This window comes from Petaurus breviceps, unplaced genomic scaffold (genome assembly GCF_028583685.1).
Source record: "Petaurus breviceps papuanus isolate PSGF00001 unplaced genomic scaffold, PetGlider_PUasm1.0 129, whole genome shotgun sequence".
Taxonomy (NCBI): domain Eukaryota; kingdom Metazoa; phylum Chordata; class Mammalia; order Diprotodontia; family Petauridae; genus Petaurus; species Petaurus breviceps.
In genome coordinates, this window is record NW_027185665.1 from 9,797,455 (window position 1) to 9,818,703 (window position 21,249).

A 21,249-nucleotide genomic window follows, 5' to 3' on the forward strand; every position below is an offset into this window, starting at 1 on the left:
ACAGAAACTATTTGATTTATGGACCAGGAAATAAATGGAATACATTTCCACTTGGGAACATGTTCTTCAATCCATTTTGATAGAAAGTAATTGAATTCATGATAACACACTTTCAATTTTCTGGGCATTTAAAATACAATATTAAGAGGAAGAAGCTGGAGTTAGCACCATCTCCAGAGATCAGGAAAAATAAGCATCATAGAGTTAGAAGTGACCTGAAACTGGAGCTTTCCTTGAAAGCATTTTGTTGGGGGTAGCTGTCATTTCTCGATCTACCTAACAGCAAAACAAACAAAAATGTACTTTAAAATATTAACTTTATTATATATAAAATATTTATATATGTTTATATATTTATTATATATAAAATATTTATATATGTTTATATATTTTAAAGGAATAGCAAGGTTTGCAGTTTCATGTGTAATCTTTTTTTTATCATTATACTGTGTATGTTATGGAAATACTTGTTTTAGTCCATAAATTAAAAATAATTTTTAAAAGCAAAAAAAAAAATCTGTAATTCAGGCTTTCATTCTGATTAGTCTTTCTTAAACTGCCTTCTTCCCATTTATTTAAATAAATTAGCTGTTGCCCTACATCTGAAGAATTAGGAAATAGCATAAATTTAGGCACTGTAATCTTTTCTTTCAGCTATTTAGTGTCTAGCAGTACATACAAAGAAAGCCATGCTCTTCAGAGAAAAAATGTGAGCTCAGGCCAAAGTGTCTCAACTACTGTTAGTGACATCTCAGAAACTCAGGAATTCTCTATGCCTGTGTCCTATCTTCCTGTGTTTACCTGTCAAACACAGGGGAAATTGAGTTGTGGTGATTTCCCTCCCACAGACAGGAAGCAGCAGGATTGTCCCCAAAAGCTAGATCAAAGCATAGAAAAAGGAAATCTAAGTTTATATGTCAGTTTTCTTTAAAAAAAAAAAAAAGCAAAAATCTGGACAAGTTAGAGCGATAAAAGATCTGCTCTGTCACGTTCCTTTGGAATACCACATGATTGCTGAAGAACATGATTTATCTTTCTATAATCTGCACAACTATTTGATAATTATGATTGTTATTAAAGAGAAATACATAACTACCTTAAGACTGTTTAGAAGAAAGCCAAAGTATATTTTAATCTAATGACATGGAAAACAACTTTTTACAACAAATGGTAATAGAAGGATCGTTTTGGCTGTGCCTCTAACCTTGCCTGACCTTGAGAAATGGGCTTCGGTTCCTTTCTCTGAAGAAAAAAAACAAAAAGAAAGTAGAAGGGTCTGGAATCTCGGATTCTGTAAATTAATTGTCCTAGCCCTTCCTGCTCTCAAATTCCACGGAGAAGTTTGCATTAAGCACAATAAATTTAAGTTTGGCTGTGTTTCTTACAGAAGGGCGGGTGGGTGATGGAAACCTTAGGGGCACAGACATCCCTAGAGGGTGGTCGGGGTTTGACGTTGAGGTGTAGGGGTGGGGAAACCCAGAATCCACAAGGTCTCAGGGAGGGAGCCCAGGCAGGTCCCGGGGGAGCCGCTCCAAGGAGCCCACGCCTGGGCGGGCGCCGGACTCTGTCCCTGGCCGCACCCCCTCCAGGGCGGGGCATGAGCCCAGCAGGCACCAGACGGGATGCCCCTCCCCTGGGCAGCTGAGACTGCCGAGCTCCCGGGAAGGCTAGGAGCCGGAGAAGGACCCGGACAGTACAAGCTCGGAGCCCCCAGACCGGGACATTCCCAGCCGCCAGCCACCAGCAGCCAGAGGTAGCTTCGGCCAGGAGGGAGGGTGGGGCTGCACCTTTCCGGGTTCCGCCAGGTGCCTGGGGGCGGGGATTGCCCCGCGCAGCTGCCCCTGGCTTCCCGCCGGCCTTGGCCGAGCCTCTTCCCTAGATTAGGTCCGGGCTGTGGTCAGTTTCCCCCCCTTCCTTACCCTCGTGCTGTGCTAGGGCTCTGAGGGCAAGCAGGCGCACAGTATGCCCAAAGGGGCGTGCGAACCCCGCCCCTGCCACTGCCCATCGCGCACGAGATGCTTTACAGCCCTGGGGCGGTGGCGATGCACCTCTGAGGCCCCTTCACCTCCAGATCGGGGATCTTGCGAACTTCCCTGCCCTTGGTTGGGAGAGGTTGAGTTTTCCCAACGTGTTGCTTGATTGTGGTTGGTTGTGTGGCTTGGTCTCACGGATGTTTCATTTTCTTTGTGATTTATTGATGACTTATATAGCTCCAAGCCTTACTCAGAGTATGCTCATGTATGCTCAGCTTTAGTTCCTCTAAATTAGAACTTTCTACATACCCATAGTAGAAACATAGAATTTGATATATGGGAGAGCATTTAATCTAAGTAGAAATTTTCTCTGCAGAATTCCGGACAAAACTTCTCCTTCAGAATTTCAGCTGGAGGGGAATTCACCATCTTTTACAGTTCAGTCCACTGTGGGGAAACTCTGATTGTTAATAAGCCTTTTCTTAACCCAGAGCCTAAATTTATCTCTCTGCAACGTCTATGCATTGTGACTGCAGAGGGGGAGAAAAGCCCCTCTGTCATCTTCCCGCTATTCACCACGTCTTACTTGTGATGGGATTAGGGTGCCGGTTGGGCATTTGGGGGCTCTGAGTGTTTTTAGGAAGAAAAATGAATGCCGTTCTGTGTTATTGACTCCCCAGCCTTCACAGACAGGTAAAAGAAGCAAAAGGGCCATTTGTTTGTCATTTAATGCGTGCCTTTTCTGCTCCAGTAGAAGTATCATAAGGTGATTTGCAGAGGGATCACTTTTCCTGGAAGGAGCTGAAGGGTCACAACAGGTCAGTGGAGAGTGCTTTAGGTATAACAGTGAAATTAATTTTGTTTCTTCTCTCCCCTTTGGAGGCAAAAATCAGTAGACAAGAAGGCACAAGCCAGCATGAACTTCAACATAAGGGAGCTGTAGGGATTAAAAAAAAAAAATTAAGTCAGTGTAAGAAAAATGCTTCTTGCTTGCTTTGAAGTCCTTTCAATTCCTTATTTAAATCTAAGCTACATGAAGAGGGACAAAATAGAAAAGGAAATCATTCTTCATTGGCTGTAGGAGGGAAGGGGACCAGAGTGATCTCTCTTGTTTTGCTTCTGTCCAATGCTATTAAAAATTCACCTTTGTGTAAGTCACAGTTTCCAGAAATTTGAGCTCTTCTGGTGTCTCAGGTGCTGTGGCTTTGGCAGACACAGTCGGTGATGCTGTCACACTCTTTGGCTGCTTTTTTTTTTTCTCTACAGGATTTGAGAGCAAATTTTACTTTCATGGCTATTGAAGAAAATCCACTACCCTTAGGAATAAACAGAAATAGGAAGTACCCTGATTTCCCTCCTGCAAAGGGACTGTTACCAAGGAAAGAAGTAAAACATTACATTAATATTGTTCTCATTCTTGGCTGGGGGGAGAGGGGAGTAAACTTTTAACTTTTAAGATTTAAGTATCACTTTTAACATTTAAGTATCAATAGCTCCCCTGAACAAAATGTAAAGATACTCTTTTTAAAATGCAGAGCCTGCTTAGGTTTTATATATGATTATGAATCATAGTCACAGAATATTAGATTTGAAATAGATCTTAAAGATTTCTAAGGCCCAAACCAAAACTACTACAGGGTGGACCCTGAAGTTCATTGAAGTTAAGTGACTTGCCTATTTACTTGACAACCACTGACTGGCCTTAAAATGGACTCAGTACTATCTTCTTAGGATCCTGGAATGCTAGGAATGAAATCCAGGGGTTCTTAACCCTTTTTATGCGTCACAGGTTGCCTTGGCCAGTGTGGTGAAGCCTATTGATCCCTTCTCAGAACAATGTTTTTAAATGCATAAAATAAAATTCATAAAATTACAAATGAAACTAATTATATGGAAATAAAGGTGAATTTTTTTCTCTCATTCAAGTCTATGAACCCCCTGAAATCAATCTGGGAACCTTAGCTTTAGAACTCTTAATTGAATCCCACCCCCTTCATTTTTCACATGAGGGAATTGAGGCTCTGAGAGGTATAAGTTGCTCAATAAATTAAGAGCTAAGTTACCCAACTAATCAGATGGCTTATGATATGCTTAGCAGTGGGCTGAGGTTTTAAAATATTTAGCTAAGGTAGCCACTTATCCTGTTTTATTTTTAATGCTATTTTTCACTGAAACATCATTAGTTTGCATAAGTCAATTCTTTCTATAAAGCCATAATAGAAACATAGAATTTCACATATGGAAGAAAGTTTAATCTAAGCAGGAATCTTCCCTGCAGAATTCTTGACACCCAGTTTCTGCTTGAGAATTTCCACTGAAGGGGAATTCACCCTGTGGGGTAACTTTGATTGTTAGTAAGCCTTTTCTTACCCAGAGCCTAAATCAGTCTCTCTGCAAAGTCTACCCATTGTTCCCACTTCTGCCCTGTGGGATCTGAAAAGAACAAATATAATCCTTCTTCTGTATGACTGAGGTGGTTTCTGGGAGGGCTTTGTTTGAGAAGGAGATACTCCAGGGGTTGACTGATTACGTGAGAGGGGTGTGCCCTGGAGTATGTAGGGTATTGGTGACAGTGGTATTCTGAAAGTTGAGAATGAAAGAGGAAGAGCTTGTACTCAGATGTGTACCACCAGGGCCAGTCACATTCTTTGGGTATAGACTTATTTGTTGACAAATTCCAAAATTTTCCCATTGGCAAAGGAAAGTTTGTTCTTTTTGTCTCAGTTTTGCTTAGCATCTTAAAATGCTACTATGGATGCCTTCAAAAGCACTTCTCAGGAAGGAAGGAGAAAGTTGTAGATTTCATCATATATACTTGGTAAGTGGGGTATTGCAAAAACTTGTATAGATGCTATAACTTGAATATCAGAATATTTCAATTTTTACCACATTACAAATTAGATTATAAGCTACAGAAAGGAAAGGATAGTATTTTAGTCATTTTTATTTCCCCCATCAGCCAGGCATAACAATGCTAGCTAGCATTTATATAGTACTTTCTGGTTTGCAAAGAAATTTTATATAGCTTAAATAATTTAATATATCATATACCTTCACTTTATACATTCTATCATATATACTTAGGGAAATGTTGTTTATTTACTTCAGTTTATCCAACTCTTCGTGACCTCATTTTGAATTTTCCTGGCAGAGATATTGGAGTGGTTTACCCTCCCCAGCTCATTTTACATATGAGGAAACTGAGGCAAACAGGATTAAGTGACTCACTCAGGGTCACCCAGCTAGTAAGTGTCAGAGGCCAGATTTGAACTCAGGAAGGTGAGTCTTCTTGATTCCAGACCCAGCGCTCTATCTGCTGTAGGACATAACTGCCCTGGGTTAATACTCTCATGTATAATACACACACACACATATATATATATATATATATATATATACATACATATAAACATATATACACATGGACGTCTATTATATATATCTCTGTGTGTATATATACATCTATACATATGTATATATATATATACATACACACATATTTGTCTACAACATAGTGGATATCCAGACCAAGTGGACAGGGAGGAAAATCTGGGCAGCTAGGTGGTACAGTGGACATAGTGCTGGGACTCAGGAAGACCTGAGTTCAAATTTGGCTTCAAGATACTTAGTAGCTGTGTGACCTTGGGAAAGTCACTTAACCTCTGTTTGCCCCAGTTTTTTCAGCTATAAAATGAGGGATAATAACACCTCTCTTCCAAGATTGTTGTGAGGATTGTTAAGGAAGGTTGATCCCTGAGCCTGGATCAAATGAGATAAATGTAAAGCATGTAATAGTGCTTGCTGGATAGTGTGTGCTATATAAATACTAGCTGATATTATTAGTGCTGCCTCTGACATATACTGGCTTTGTGACTATTGCAAGTCACAACCTCTCAGGTCCGGGGTCAGCAAACTATGGCTGTAGGGCCAAATTCTACCCTTGGAAAGGTAAGAACTTTTTTTTTTAATTTTCAAATGCAAGAAAACTTTTTTTTAAATTAAAAAAAAAACTTTGTTAGCTTACCACTGACCCCTATTCTAGGCACCCCTCTATAACTGTAAGTTGCACAGAAGGTGCTGACCTGCATTGGTGGAGAGAATTTCCTCTTTAGGGACTTCCCTGGATCAATGAAATCACATGTCAAGGCCCTGTCCCTCTGTCTCCCACTGCCTAGCACAGATCTTTGCACAGAGCTGGTGTTTTAACAAATGAATGGGTAAGTGGATGAAATGATGATACCGAATGATATAACAGAGACCTTATTGGCCTATGGGTTCATCTTTTGTATGGTTAGCAGGATCATTTTTCTGTAATGCTACCCCCAAGCTGACTTTCTAATTACCCTGTTTGCCTCACCAGCAAATCATGTTTTTTAATGGCCATTAACCCTTTTATGCTGGAGGAATTGGTTTATCGTACAGGATATGCCCATGAGGTGCTGGGTAATCCCTCCTTGGGTCTCAGTAACCAGCTGGGAGATTTCCTTGGCAAGGTTAACCCCTGTTAACAATAACAGGATGAGGCCTTGTTCTGGCCTTACTGTCTGCTTGATAAAGCATAAACTTGCCTTGTACCTTGTCTGCACTGGCCCACTGACAACATCTTAAGGATGTTCAGCCATTTGGGGGCTCTACACTTCAGTTAGGCCATTAAAGGAAGGAGCTAGACAGAATGAAAGAGGTGATAGAGAAAAGCGGGTTGGATACATGCTGACACACTGAGTCTAGTTTCCTGGAGGGAAGCCAGTGTGGCCATGTAGTCCCACTGGGGGCAGGCCTAGTGCCAGCTCCCTGTTAATTGTGATTCAGGCCAAAATGAGAAACTTGAAATCATTGAAGAGTTAACAAATGGGGGTTTACTTTGCCCTAACACAGCAAGGATATGCAAAAAGTATACAATGGCACTTAGATTCTATAAATCCCCCCCCCCCACATCTAGTCATCAAGGCAAGCTAGGTATGGTGACTTGTAAAGTCTTCAGACATTCACTGAGTTAGAGGGGCCTTGATTCCATATTGATGGGACTTTTATACCCTTAGGAAAACAGTAAACAGAGTCAAGGGAGGCAGGGCAGGGGACAGATTTGTTTACTTGTAGGAAAAAACTAATCGTTGTTACTGGAAAACATGGAAACACATGACTTCCCTGGGAAATCAGGTACACGAAGGAGCTACAAGCCCTAGGACAGGAGGGAAATGCCTAGCCTCAGAGCTGATAGCAGGAAGAGTTCCTAGGCCAAGTGTGGATCTCTCGGAACATGAGTTGGTAGTGGTGACAAGGTGTAGCAGCAAGCACCCCAAGCGCGTCCTCAGGGTTTGCAGCTACCACAGGTTCTTGGATCTGCTTTGTTAAAGGAAAGCAACTCAAAATGGGTTAACAAACTTACTTTAATCAGTCAGACATATATCGTTTACCTTGTTCAGGAGAAAAGGTCAGCACCCTGAACCTCAAAGTATACAGGCATAATTATCAAGACAGAAACATCAAGTAGACAGATTTCCAAACTGTCCAACCATTACATCCATACCCAGTCAACATCTGGGTTTCCACATTCTGGGTTTTTCAAAGCCGGGGGACTCTCAACAACGGCTTCCCAGAATTCAGATCAAATCACAGAATATTTCTCAAAGTGAGTGCCAAAAACAAAGCTACACATCAGGGCTTATATATCCTTCTCCTGGCTCAGAGAATGTAACAACCTTATTGACTCACTGGCCAATCAAGAAGTATCTACTGAAAAACAAGCCTCCCCCACCCCAGGCTTCAGGTGCACATTAGCCTAGGGGCAGGGAAGATCTTTAAAATTTACATTCTTATTACACAAGGGAGCTGAGGAGCTTCTGGACCACAGTGATTTCCTAGAGCGAGCAGGACCTAGCATCTCAAAGCAATAAAGGGTAGCACCATGCTATCGGGAAACAAAGCTGGACCTTGCTCTTTGCCAGTGCTGTTGGGAACTGTGTGAGGTGGGGGACTTGATCGACTACCTAGCCTGATTTCCATCTGTGTATCTATGTGTCTGTAGAGGTCAATCCTATAGTTATATTACTTTAGAAAAATAAGGTAAACTGAGTGACAGTGGTCTGAGCACCATCAATTTATCAGTTAGGGCAGCAGTAACCAATTGGATCAGTAAACTCTCTCAATGATCAAAGACCCTGATGTAGGGTTTACTAGCCTTAATATAGTTTTGGGGAGTGCAGAGTTAGGTAGGTGAGGAAGACAATTCATTTGGTGACAGAGGAGACAGAATTGTGGGGGAGGGGACAGTATGACTGGTTATTTTTTTTTTTAAGTGGACAGGCACACCCAGGTGAGGCTACTGACCACCCTACTCTGACAATTAAGGAACCTTCATTGTTTTATAGGACCCATCAGCATCTTGCAGACCTTGTTAGTGGAGCTGAGTTAGTCTCCCTGGCACCTGGAAGGGTTTGTTAGGGAGATAGGACCCTCCTTAAGTGAACGAGGACAGGCAAGGATGGACAGTATATCTTGTGGAAATGTACCAGGTCAGCACGTAAGCCACCAAAGATAGCAAACATATGTTATGGAATGTTCCAGGAGCTGGAAGTGTAAGGGATAACAAGTTTTCTTTTAAGTAACTCAGAGGGGGAACTGAACTCCTGTGACTAAGAAATGTGAACTGTTGGAGTCCACCTGCAAGGTTAGAGGTAGTGGACCAGACTCCCTGGTCCTGCATCCAGGGAGTGCACCCAGATCTGCATCCCTCAAGTGTAACAGATTTCTATGAGGTAAGAATAGAACAGTGATTAGTAGGAGAACTGGATTTCTGAACTTAACTCACTACAGGCCTGCTGAATTCAGAGACAAAGAATCATGACTTCTTACGCAGTTACAGGATAAAAATCAATTAACTGTAAAAGGATCAGTTATAAAATGCTACAGATCAATATAATTCCTTCAGTAGTACTGTATGTCTAAAGCAGAGGTGTCAAATATGAATGCTCTGGGGGAACCAGATTAAAATGTAATTAGAAAATATTTTACAAAAATAAATAAAAATACAGTAGAACATAAATAGCATAAATATATAGTTTTCACTGTAAGTGGTATCCAACTCAAAGAGAAATGGGGGCCACTAAACCATAAATATGGATGCTGGCAGCATATTGACTTTAAAGTGTAATATATTTTATTCAACTTTTAATTTATTTTGTCTAATATTTCCCAATTATATTTTAATCTTGTTTCCACACACCTGGTACTGTTGGTCGTCTTATGTGGCTTTGTGTTTGACACCTGGGGCCTAAAAGACCATGCATGACTTTGGGAGAGATGAAGGCCCACTTAAGTAAAGAAAGTAGCTTGTCTTCACATGTTATGAACCTGGGTACAAGTTCTCTATATTTCCTATCATTTCCCTTCTTTGTGGAAGTCTAGACATAAGCTGGGCAGCTAACTAGTGCAGTGGATAGAGTCTAGGCCTGGAGTCAGGAAGACCAGAGTTCACATGTGGCCTCATACACTTACTAGCTGTGTGATCCTGGTCAAGTCACTTAACCTCTGCCTCAGTTTCTGCAGCTGTAAAATGGGGAGAATGATAGTACCTGCCTCTCAAGATTGGTGGATCAAATAAGATAATAACTATAAAACACTTAGCTCAGTGCCTAGTACATAGCAAGCCCTTTGTATATATTACCTATTATAACTAGAAGAGACCTTCAGTGATCATGTTAACCCAACTCCCTCATTTTACAGATGAGAAACTGAATCTCAGAGAGATTTTAATTACTTGCACAGTTGGGATTAGAACCTAGGTCCTCTAGCTTGAGTGTGATGCATTTTCTACTTTGCATTTTACATCTCTCTTGGGCTGATTTTGAGGCATTTTGCCATGCTTTTGATTTGGTTCCCCTTCCTGTTTCAGGCACTATGGCATTAAACATTTCCTACTCAAAAAACCAAAATAGGGGCATCTAGGTGGTGCAGTGAATAGAACACCAGCCCTGGAATCAGGAGGACCTGAGTTCAAATTCGGCCTCTCTCTCTCTCTCACACACACACACACACACACACACACACACACACACACACTATCCTGTGACGTTGGGCAAGTCACTTAACCCCAATTGCCTACCTTTCCTCCTCCAAAAAAAAAGCAAAAAAAAAAAACAACCGAAAATAAAAACTGACCACGAAAAGTAATCATTATAAATGGTAAACAGAATGCTCATCTGACCTCTGGTACAGTTACTGATGTTCAGTTTCTTTATAATTATAAAATGCCTGAACGATTGAATGGCCTATGCACAGGACACCGCCTCCTTCTCGGCTTTGAGACGGCTGGACTGAGGTTAGCTAACTTCGCTCCTCCATGCCAGCAAGACTCTGGGTGTTTTACAGACTCAGCTTATTTTAAATGGAGTTTAGCAGCTGTTTTTCATCTTATCACTGGCATCCCTCAACACTTCCCCAGGCTACTCCTTTTTTTTTCTTAGACTCAACATTTTTTTCCTTTACTTATGTGTTTAAAAAAAATCTTTCAAATATCCCCTGAATTATTTATCATTTATCAACGTGTTGATGCTCTGTGGAGAGCCTTGTATTAGGGAAGCTAAAATAATAACAGTTAGCTTGTATATAAGGGGTAGGGTTTTTTTTGTTTGTTTTGTTTTAGGCCCAGTGCTGTGATTTCACTACAGTAGGGAAACTCCCTCAACCAACCAAGGTTAATTAGGACAACCCATTACAGCAGTTCCAATGAGGGCTATTTGTGTGAGTTCTAGGAATTTAAAATTGAGGCCTGACCAGTTTTTCAAACTCGTTATAACTCTTACTTTGTTGACAAAAGCTAAACTGACAGCCACACTCTGGAGGGGGAAGGAGAAAATGGCTACCAGACAAAAGGCCAAATGAGGCTAATTGGAGGATTGTCTTTACTGGGCTGGAGGTGGAGAGGATGCTACAGGTTCCAGGTTTGAGTCCAGATTGGGGGAAAGGGCATGGCAGCTCTACACCTGGCATCCTAGCTGGCCCTTTTTGTACAGGAAAAGTCTGATTTCTGAGGCATGTTGGGACAGTAACCCTAGGTTTTTCAGGGGCTCCAGGATGGTGATTTGGCTAAACAAGATGTTATCTAGTATTAAAATTTTTTTTTTCAGCATGGTAATTGATGGTAGGGGAAATAGAAGGAGAAAGAAAGTAGGGAGAAAATCTGACATCCCCATGGCTGAATTTAGACTCCTCTCCTCCCCTCCCCTCCCCTCCCCTCCCCCTTCACCCTCCTCCTCCCCCTCCACCCCCAGCAAAATAGGGGCTTGTTCTTTATGTCTTTGGTTGGGTTTCTGAGAAACTTGTCTCAACACTGACGGTCATGAGCTCATACAAAGAACAAAGGTGTCAACATTTGTTCAGGGCTTGAATTTTTTATATCTTAATTCTTATTCAGTTTACCGTCTGAAAAGGTTAACATTCTCTAGGAATTTTGGCTGATAGGGGTTATGGTGGAGAGAGTGCTATACTTGGAGTTAGGAAGTCCTGAGTTCAAATTCTGCTCAGACAGGATGTAGATATATGACTCTTGGCAGTTCACTTAACTTGTTTCAGCTTCAGAGATATGAAGATCAAATGAGTTATTCATAAAGTCCTTTGCAAACATTAAAGAGATACAGAAATATTTGTTATCATTATTTAATATTTTGGGATTTCTTGCATCTAAGAGGCAGGTCAGAAGGCAAAATAGGCCCCAAATAATGCAGGTTTTCTCTAACTGTTAGCCTTACAGAGTTCCCCAGTCTACAAAAGGTTAAGTGAATTACCGCGGTTCACAGTACATTCATGGTAGAGCCAGGACTTGAACCCAGGCAGGTGTTATGTTATTGGGATTAAAGATCTTCCCCTCCCATCTCAGGTAGAGCCCATTAAGGGAAGCTTGCTTAAGGGAAGCTTGCTAGTAGGAAGTCTTTCACACCTTTTGCTAATTTCTAATTAGGCAATGAGTCATTATATATATATTCTGAGTTGGTATTTTGCTTTGGGGACTTGCTTATGAGAAGGATCTTGTGATTCCCTGGTCAAAATTCTGAGTGGCCATATGTTCAGAACTCCCTGACTGCTCAGATATGAAGGCTCTCTCGATCCAGGGATGTATGTAAAGTGTATAGCAATATTGCTTTGATTCAGGCATTCAGAGCCCTGTCTGTTGGTCTTTATTTCTCTGCTTGTATTTTCTCTGAAGTTCAGGGTACTGACCTTTCCCCTGAACTAGTGAATGTAATTAAAAAAGATTATTGACCCCTTAAATAGCTATCTTTCCTAGTAAAGCAGATCCAAGAACTTGTGCTAGCAGATCTTCTGGATTCCTCATAGGATCCTCTGTCCTTTACATCTTGCTGCTTCTTGTGTAACATATTGTATTATATAAATGATTTCCTCAACATAAGTCTAGGAGAAAGTAAAATATCTTAGGTAATGGAATACTCACAGAATGAGGAAGTTAGTTTTTCTAGCTAAAAAATCAGGGTTCATGTGAAAATCCTTCTAATAGGTATGATTGCTTTCTTGCCTTAATTCGTTTTTAGTTGTCATTCAGGTGTTTTTTAGTAGTGTCTGACTTTTTGTGACCTTGTTTGGGTTTCCTTGGCAGAGATACTAGAGTGGTTTGCCATTTTATTCCCCAACTAATTTTACAGATTAGGAAACTAAGGCAAATGGTATTGAGTAACTTACCCAGGGTCACACAGTAAGTGTCTAAAGCCAGATTTGACCCAGGTCTTCCTGACTCCAGTGACTTGCTGGCAAGTGTATGAGGCCATATTTGAACCCAGGGTTTCTCTTGACTGGAAACTTAGTGATCTATCCACTTGACTGGATCCACTTGACAGATCTCTTGACTGGAAACAGTGATCTATCCACTGCAGCACCTAGTTTCCCACCCCTGCCAACGGGACTCTAAATAAAGTAGATCTGTATCTAGAAGGGCCAACACTTTCATTTTACAGAGGAGGAATTGAGAGCCAGAGAGCTCAAGAGACTTGCCCAAGGTCACACAGTCAAGTCAACCAGCTTATGAAAGCATTTTCTATATGCCCACTACTCTATTTAGTGCTGGGGTTACAAAGAAAGGTAAGACAACTAGTCCCTAGCTCTCCCATTCACAACTTGTAAACAGCTAGAGAGATACATGCTGCATAAAGGGTTAGATGAAAGGCTTTCTGAGAGGGGAATGAATTGGAAAAGCTGGGGGTCCAGCAGTAGCTTTCTGGAGTGGATGGGAGTTGAGCTGAGTCATGTAGGAAGAGGCAGGTGGAGCATTCTATGCCAAGAGCAAAGACATGGAGTCATGTGTTTGGGAAACTGCACATAAGCCAGCATTGCTGAACGTACAGTACATGGAAAAAATTAAGGCTGGAAACATATAGAGGAGGCAGGTTTAAAATGTTTTAAATGCCAGAGGACTTTAGATTTGGTCCTAGAGGTAAGGAGCCGCAGGAGCTCAGTGAGAGGGGTGTATGTGGGTGTATGTGTGTGTGAGACATAGTTAATGCTTAAATATTAGAAAATAATCTTTGCAACTGAGTGGAGGATGAATTGTAGAAGGGAGAGGCTTGAGGCAGTATTCAGTAGTCTAAATGACAGTGGATGGAGGCTTGAACTCCAATGGCAGTTGTGTGATATGAGAAAAGGGGACGTATAATAGGAGATGTCATGAGGGTGGTTGGCCACATAGAAGAGAAGTTCAAAAAGTATTTGTTGATGTGGGATTGTAGCCTTAATCTCTCTCTTTAGCTATAGTCTTTCCTGGATACGTGTGTGTGTGTGTGGCCTCTAACCCCAAATCCAACACACTTCCCACTGATCCCATTCCTACTATTTTGTGATTTGTGATTTGTGAACTAACACAGTGATTTACCTTGATGGGGCAGAATACTGGGTCAGGTGCTCCAGAGGTTACATTTGGGAACTCAGCTTCTAGGTTCCCTGGCATGGATAGCCTTGAACACTGAGCTGTTTGGGGCTCAATATTTGTCAAAGTATTTATATGTGGCCAGAAGCAATGAAAGCCAATGGGAGTCTAGCCGTGCTGTTTGCACCCATTCCTAAGCCCACCTTTACCCATTCTGCCCTTGTGTATTTTCAGTTGCAGCCTCTTGTGGTTTTCAAAGATTCAGCAATATATTTTAGGTCACAATGAACCATAATACTTCACAACAGAATAAACTTAAGTTTGTTAAACTTTCATTTGTGTAAAATCTTTACATAGCCCTTCAGCCTATTAGAATAATTTCCAGGTAATGCTGAAAGTGCAAATTATTCAGAAATAATTTGTTGTACTGCACTTCAACCAATGATGGAAACAACAGAAGCAAACAAAACAAATTAGTAATGTGGCAGTAGGCATTGTGGCCCCTGAGTTAGGGAGACTTGTGTCCAAGCTCTGCCTCTGACTCATACAGGCTGCCTTGAACGGGATTAGTCACCTAACTTCTCAGTGCCCCAGGAAACGCTAATATCACAAGGTGCAAAGTTCACTCTCTGAATGAATAATGAGGAGTTTTCTCACAGGGAGTTTCCTTAGCCAATGAAATTACAGTTTTGATTAAAAAATAAAAGCATAATTTGTAATTCTTTAAGGAGGGGGGAAAAACCAAGATTAGAAATAGCTCATGCATGTCCTTCAGTTCAATTTCATCATCCCACATGAGATTAATCCACCTTACACTGGATGTCAGACTTGTGACATTCATATATTACTAGGGGAGCAGGTAGGAATTTTATATTTAGCAAAAGATCAACTTTTGTTTTTTTTTTCCTGTTTTGGGAGGGCAATTGGGGTTAAATGACTTGCCCAAGATCACACAGCTAGTTTTTGTGTTAAGTGTCTGAGGCCAGTGCTCTATTCACTGTGCCACCTAGCCACCCCAAAAGATCAACTTTCACAGGAGTTTGAAGAGACTTTATTCAGTTTCTTGTGTTAGTTCCTATATCGCTACTTTTACTGTATAATTTAATCACATAGATTTCCTAATTTTGTCCTCTGGAGCAGTTTCCAAGGTCAGTAACAATTTTAAAAGGGAAGAATTGGGAGGCTGCTAAGTGTTGCAGGAGATAGAGCGCTGAGTCTGTAATCAGGGAGACGTGTGTTCATGTCCTCAGACACTTCCTGGCTTCGTGGTCCTGGGCAAGTCAGTTCCCCTCCCTCAGCTTCTGTTTCCTCATCTGTAAAATGCAGGTGATGATAATGATAGGACCTACTTCCCAGTGTTGTTGTGAAGATCAAATGAGATACTTGTGAAGCTCTTTGCAAACCTTAAAGTGCTATATTAGAGCTGGATCTTACTATCTTTTAAAAATTATTTATTTTTAAAATTGTTATTTTATTTTAAATTATTTATTTATTAATTTATTATAAATTTATATTAATGTAATTCATTATAATAATATAATTATAATATAATAAATTATATATAAATAAATTATAAATTTATTTTAAAATTTAAAATTATTTGTTTCAAAAAAATTTTGTGTTCTGAATTCTATCCCTCCCTTACACTCTTCTCCCACCCATTGAGAAGGCCAGGAATGTTATCTCAGTTATACATGTGAAGTCATGCAAAATATTTCCATATTAGCTGTCTTCCAAAAGAAAACACACACAAACATATTTCCATATTAATCCTAGCTATTATTAATTTTAAGGACTGTTCTCTAACAGTCATATTGCATGGAGGGGCATTCACAGAATCACAGAGGAGGAGGGACCTCAGCAGTCCTGACCAGCCTACACACAAGGAATCCTCCCTATAACATACCCCCAGGTGGTCATCCATTCTCTTCGGGAAGACCTCCACTTAAAGGGAACATACCCCATCTTGAGGCAGCCCATTCCACTTTTGGACAGCCCTAATTTGGGGGCATCTAGGTGGCACAGTGCATAGGAGCACCAGGCCTGACATCAAGAGGACCTGAGTTCATATTTGGAATCAGATATCTACTAGCTGTGTGACCCTGGGCAAGTCACTTCAACTTTTAGCCTCAGTTTCCTCATCTGTAAAATGAGCTGGAGAAGAAAATGGCAAACCTCTCCATTATCTTTGCCAAGAAAACTCCAAATAGGGGACACAAAGAATTGGACACGACTGAAGAGCAATAATAATTTTTAGGATATTTTTTCCTGACATCGTCTTTGTTGGCCTCCTTTGCATCTTCTACTCATAACTTCAAGTTCTGCTTTCTAGGGTCATATAGAACAAATCAAATTCCTCATTTATATGACAGTCTTTCACATTCTTGAAAGCAGCTGTCATGGACTATGTCCTTCCCTCTGCCCCAAATTATCTTCTCCAGGCTAATTATCTCTATTTTCTTCAACCATTTTTCATATGATATGAACTCAAGGCCTTCAGTCAGTAAACATTTATTTAGTACCTACTGTGTGCCAGGCAGTATGGCAAGACTGAGAGTACTAAAAGAGGCAAAAGACAGTCCCTGCCCTCAAGGAGCTTGCAGTCCACCATCTGCCCTGTTCTAAACATTTCTCTAGCTTTTCAGTATCTTTTTTGAACCATGGAGCCCAGAACTGAACACCATTTTCAGATGAAATTTGATGAGAGCAGATTCCAGTAAGATTCTCACCCTCTTTATTTCTGGAAGCTCAGCTACTCAGAATGCAGCCCAGTATCAGATTAACTTTTTTATCTGCCATATCACATTCCTCTCTAATATTGAAATTGAAGGCCACTCAGACCCTCACATATTTTTCAGAACAATTTCACTATGACCATGTCCCACCTGTCTTTACTTGTGAAATAGATTTTTTTTTTAATATGCAAGTGTAAGACTTTTATCTTTTATCCTTATCACACAGTTAGATTCAGCCCAGGACTCTAGCTTTTAAAGATCCTTTTTTTTTTTTTAAAAAAAAAAAGCAATCAGGGTTAAGTAACTTGCTCAAGGTTATACGGCCAGGTGTTTCTGGGTGGGTGCTAAGTGTCTGAGCCCGAGATTAGATCTCCAGGTCATCCCGACACTGGAGCCGATGCTCTTACTCGATGTGCTACCTGGCTGCCCCTTCAAGATCCTTTTTTATTCTTCCTCTGTCATCTGTTATGTTTTCTGTTACTTATAGTTTTGTGCCATATGCAAATTTAATGAGAATGCCTCCTATACCCTTATCTAAGTCAGTTCCAGATAGCAGGATTTTATTGTCTACAGTGATGGAGAGCCTACGTTCAATTAAGTATATGTATGCCTTGTGGCACCTGATACCCTCACATACTTTGCTGTGCCCTGCCCTCATTTGTACCCTGGAGAACCTACATTTCTGCTGAAACCTGTTTGGTGGATATCAAGCTCTCTGTTTTCAGATAAAAAATATCATCTAATCAAATGCCACAAATTTAGCACAACAGAAATGTATACAAAATAATCCTAAATATATAATATATACACAATATAATTTATTAAATAATCCTAAACTATAACAGCTATAGCATGTTCATAATAAATTAGTTAGAATTTTTAATCCTTTTCAAATGATATTTGCATTACAGGAGTATGTTAGAAAAGTTGAAGGGCTAATTTCCTATTAACTAGACTGCTTTAGGTAATGAGAAATCACATGTAGGATTCAGATCAGAGGGGACAGTGGTCACAGGTTATCTGTTTAGTCAGTTGAGAGGAATCCAACCCTGACTCAGAAATCCCCAGCTTCACTCCTAGATTAGTCATGTGTGTGTGTGTGTGTTCATAGGGGAGGGAGAGGACAGTGGATTGAGGACCTAAATACAAGGTAGACATTCCTTGGCCCTGCCTGTAATGTTGCTTTGGAGAAATGGGAATGTAGTTTTGCATAGGTAGAGTAATATTTGGAACATACTGTAGAACCATACCTTTCAGGTTATGTCCTCATTTCATCATGGTACATTTAAGGTTGCATTTCCATTGTTGGGTAAATTGGAAATGACTATTCTTCTAGGTGAAGGGAATCATGGTATAGGGGATACAGAACATCAGAGTCAGGAAGTCCTGATTTCTTGACTCTAATAGGTACTAACTGGGTAACCCTGGGCAAGTTACTTGACTTATGATTGCCTAAATTTCCTCAACTTTAAATTTTTGAGCAGGTGCTAATCTTCGATGGTAGTGGGAATTTCTACACTGGAAGTTCCCTGTAACAATGAAATCACTGGTCTCATCATAACTAAAACCAAACAAAAATTGTCATAGATGAAAGTAGTTTAGACTCTTTGTTTCTGTAACAAAATATGAGAATGAAATATGCATCCCAATTAAATAATTTGCCTGAATATTTATTTATTTATTTTTATTTTGTTGTTCTTCAAAACTCTTTACAAATGCTTTATTAACTTCTGATTTACATCATTCATTTCTGACAGATTTTAAGTTACAAATTTTCTCCCCATTTTTCCCCTACCCACCGCCCCAAAATAGCAGTCCCACAGAATATCCCCTCCTCCAATCTGCTCTCTCCCATATTTTCTCCCATATCCCTTTCGACTTTTCCAGTGGGTCTCTATGCCCCAGTGCCTGTATATCTTATTTCCCAATTACATGTAAAAAAATAATAGTAAATATATATATATGTATATTTGAGTATTTGATTTTAAAATTTGAATTCCAGATTCATTCCCTTCCTTCCTTGTCACCCATCCTTACTGGGAAGATAAGAAGTTCAGTATAGGTTGCACATGTGTGGCTAATGCAAAACAATAACATAGTAGATATATTGTAAAAGACTGACTATATTTCCCTCCCTCCTATCCCACCTCCCACTTGTTCTATTCTCTACTTTGATCCCATCCCTTTTCAAAAGTGGGTGCTTCCAACTTCCCCCCAACCTGCCCTCCCTTCCATCATCCCCTGTCTCATCCCCTTCCCCCCTACTCTCCTGGAGGGTGAGATACCCTATTTAGTGTGTATTTCATTCCCTCCTAAAGCCAAATTCAACGGGAATAAGGTTGACCCAATCCCTTTTCCCTTCCTATTTTTCCCCTCCATTGTAACCATTTTCCCTTGCCTCTTCTATATGAGATAGTTTACCCCAATCTGTCTTTCTCCATCTCCTCTCATTATATTCCTCTCTCACCTCTTAATTTCACCTTTTAAGTATCATCCCTTCCTGTTAAATTGGTCCTGTGCCCTCTATCTATGTATACCTGTAAGCATATATACACACATTCACATATGTATTCATATGCCCATATACCGTCATATATAGACATATATATTTCTATTCCTTTCAACTACTGAGAAAAGTTTCATAAGTTACAATTATTGTTTTTCCATGTAGGAATGTTAATAGTTCGACTTTGATAAATTCCTTATGATTTCTTTTCCCTGTTTACCTTCTCATGCTTCTTTTGCTTCTTGTATCTGAATGTCAAATTTTCTATTCAGATCTGTTTTTTTTTTCAGCAAGAATGCTTGAAAGTCCTCTATTCCACTGAATGATCATATTTTCCCCTGAAATATGATACTCAGTTTTGCTAGGTAGGTGACTCTTGGTTTTAATCCCAGCTCCTTTGACCTCCAGAATATCATATTCCAAAACCTTCGATCTCTCAGTGTGGAAGCTGCCAGATCCTGGGTTATCCTGATTGTGTTTCCACAATATTCAAATTGTTTCTTCCTGGTTGTTTGTAATATTCTCTCCTTAATCTGGAAGTTCCAGAACCTGGCTATAATATTCCTAGGAGTTTTCTTTTGGGGATCTTTTTCAGGAGGTGATTGGTGAATTCTTTCAACCTCTATTTTGCCCTCTGATTCTAAAACATCAGGGCAGTTTTCTTTGAGGGAGGATGATTTCTAGGTTCTTACTTTGATCATGGCTTTCAGGTAGTCCGATAATTTTTAAATTATCTCTCCTGGATCTATTTTCCAGGTCAGTGGTTTTTCCCATGAGATATTTCACATTGCCTTCTATTCTTTCATTTGTTTGGATCTGTTTAACAGCATCTTGATTTCTCATAAAGTCATTAGCTTCCATTTGCTCCAATCTAATTCTGAAGGAATGATTCTCCTCATTGAGATTTTGAGATTCTTTTTCCATGTGGCAAATTCAGCATTTTAAGGTATTCTTCTCCTCATTGCCTTTTTGAGCCTCTTTTGCCATTTGAGTTAGTCTATTTTTTAGGGTTTGATTTTCCTCAGTCAGGCTGTGGACTCTCATTGTAATTTTTTTTGCATTGTTCTCATTCCTCTTCCCAATTTTTCCTCCACTTTTCTTATCTCCTTCTTAAGGTCCTCTATGGCCTGTAACCAGCTCATATTTTCCTTTGAAGCTTTTGGTGCAGGAGTTCTGACTTCACTGTTTTCTTCCTGTGCCATGCTTTGCTCCTTTTTGTTGCCAAAAAAGGAGTGTAATGTTGGAATCTTCTGTCTGCTTTGTTTCCTTTGCCTGGTCATGTCACCCCTCAGTCACTTGACCCCTGGGCTTTTTGCCACAGTAGGACTCTGCCACCAGACAGGGGAGCTTTCATCCCAAATGCTGGGGTTTTCTCAGCTGCCGGAGGTATTAGTTGGGTGCCCTCTCTGAGGTCTCCTCATGCTCTGGCAAGCTGGACACACACCCCAGGACCTCCACCCTAGACTGCAATCCAGATCCAAGCAGGTTAAAGCAAGAGTGATTACCCCTCGGATTGGTGCTTGGTGCCTTTACACTCAGCAGGCCAGGAGCTGAAGCTGCCACATGGCACTGGCTGGCTGTGTCAGCATGGGCTTCTCAACCTGGGGGCAAAAGCCATGCACTCCCACTTACTGGGTCCCAAAGTGCAAACTGCACTGACCTCTCACTTTGCCCTTTGCATCTATGTGTTGATAAATCTGGAAAGGGCCACAGCTGCTGCTTATCTGGAGTCCATCTGGCCGGCGGGTGGTCAGGCCAGTCCTGGGGCTAAAACCTCAGTGTGGGACTGGCCTCGGCTCCCAGAGCGCTGAGCTGGCCCATTCCTGCCGGCCTGCTGGGCTGTCCTCAGTGGGAAGTTAGCTTCTCTGTGTCATTTTTTGGGTTCTGCAACTCCAAAGTTTGTTTAGAGTCCCATTTTACATGGATTGGGGAAGGTGGAAGCCGGAGCAGTGGGGAAGTCCTGCTTCTACTCTGCCATCTTGACTCCGCCCCCCTGAATATTTTTTAAGGTATATGCAATATGACAAAATGGAGAGTAGATTACTCTATAAATATTGAGGATCACAGATTTAGAGCTAAAAAAGATCTTTAAGTCCATCAAGTCCAACCCCTTCATTTTGTAGTAGGGAAACTGATAGCATATCAGATATCATATATCTGTATATA

At 40.6% G+C, this 21,249-nt stretch overlaps 1 protein-coding gene across 2 annotated transcripts in view; it reads left to right on the plus strand.

Moving 5' to 3' along the window:
* The first annotated feature begins 1,615 nt into the window (after positions 1-1,615).
* The window catches only part of LOC138173790 (coiled-coil domain-containing protein 68-like), a 91,646-nt gene continuing 72,012 nt past the window's right edge, over positions 1,616-21,249 (plus strand). Inside the window, exons 1-2 of one of the 2 annotated variants that reach the window (XM_069103899.1) lie at positions 1,616-1,753; positions 2,725-2,791. The gene's annotated coding sequence lies outside the window, so the exon portion shown is untranslated. The remainder of the gene's footprint in view (positions 1,754-2,724; positions 2,792-21,249) is intronic. The other variant, XM_069103890.1, reaches the window with a different exon arrangement.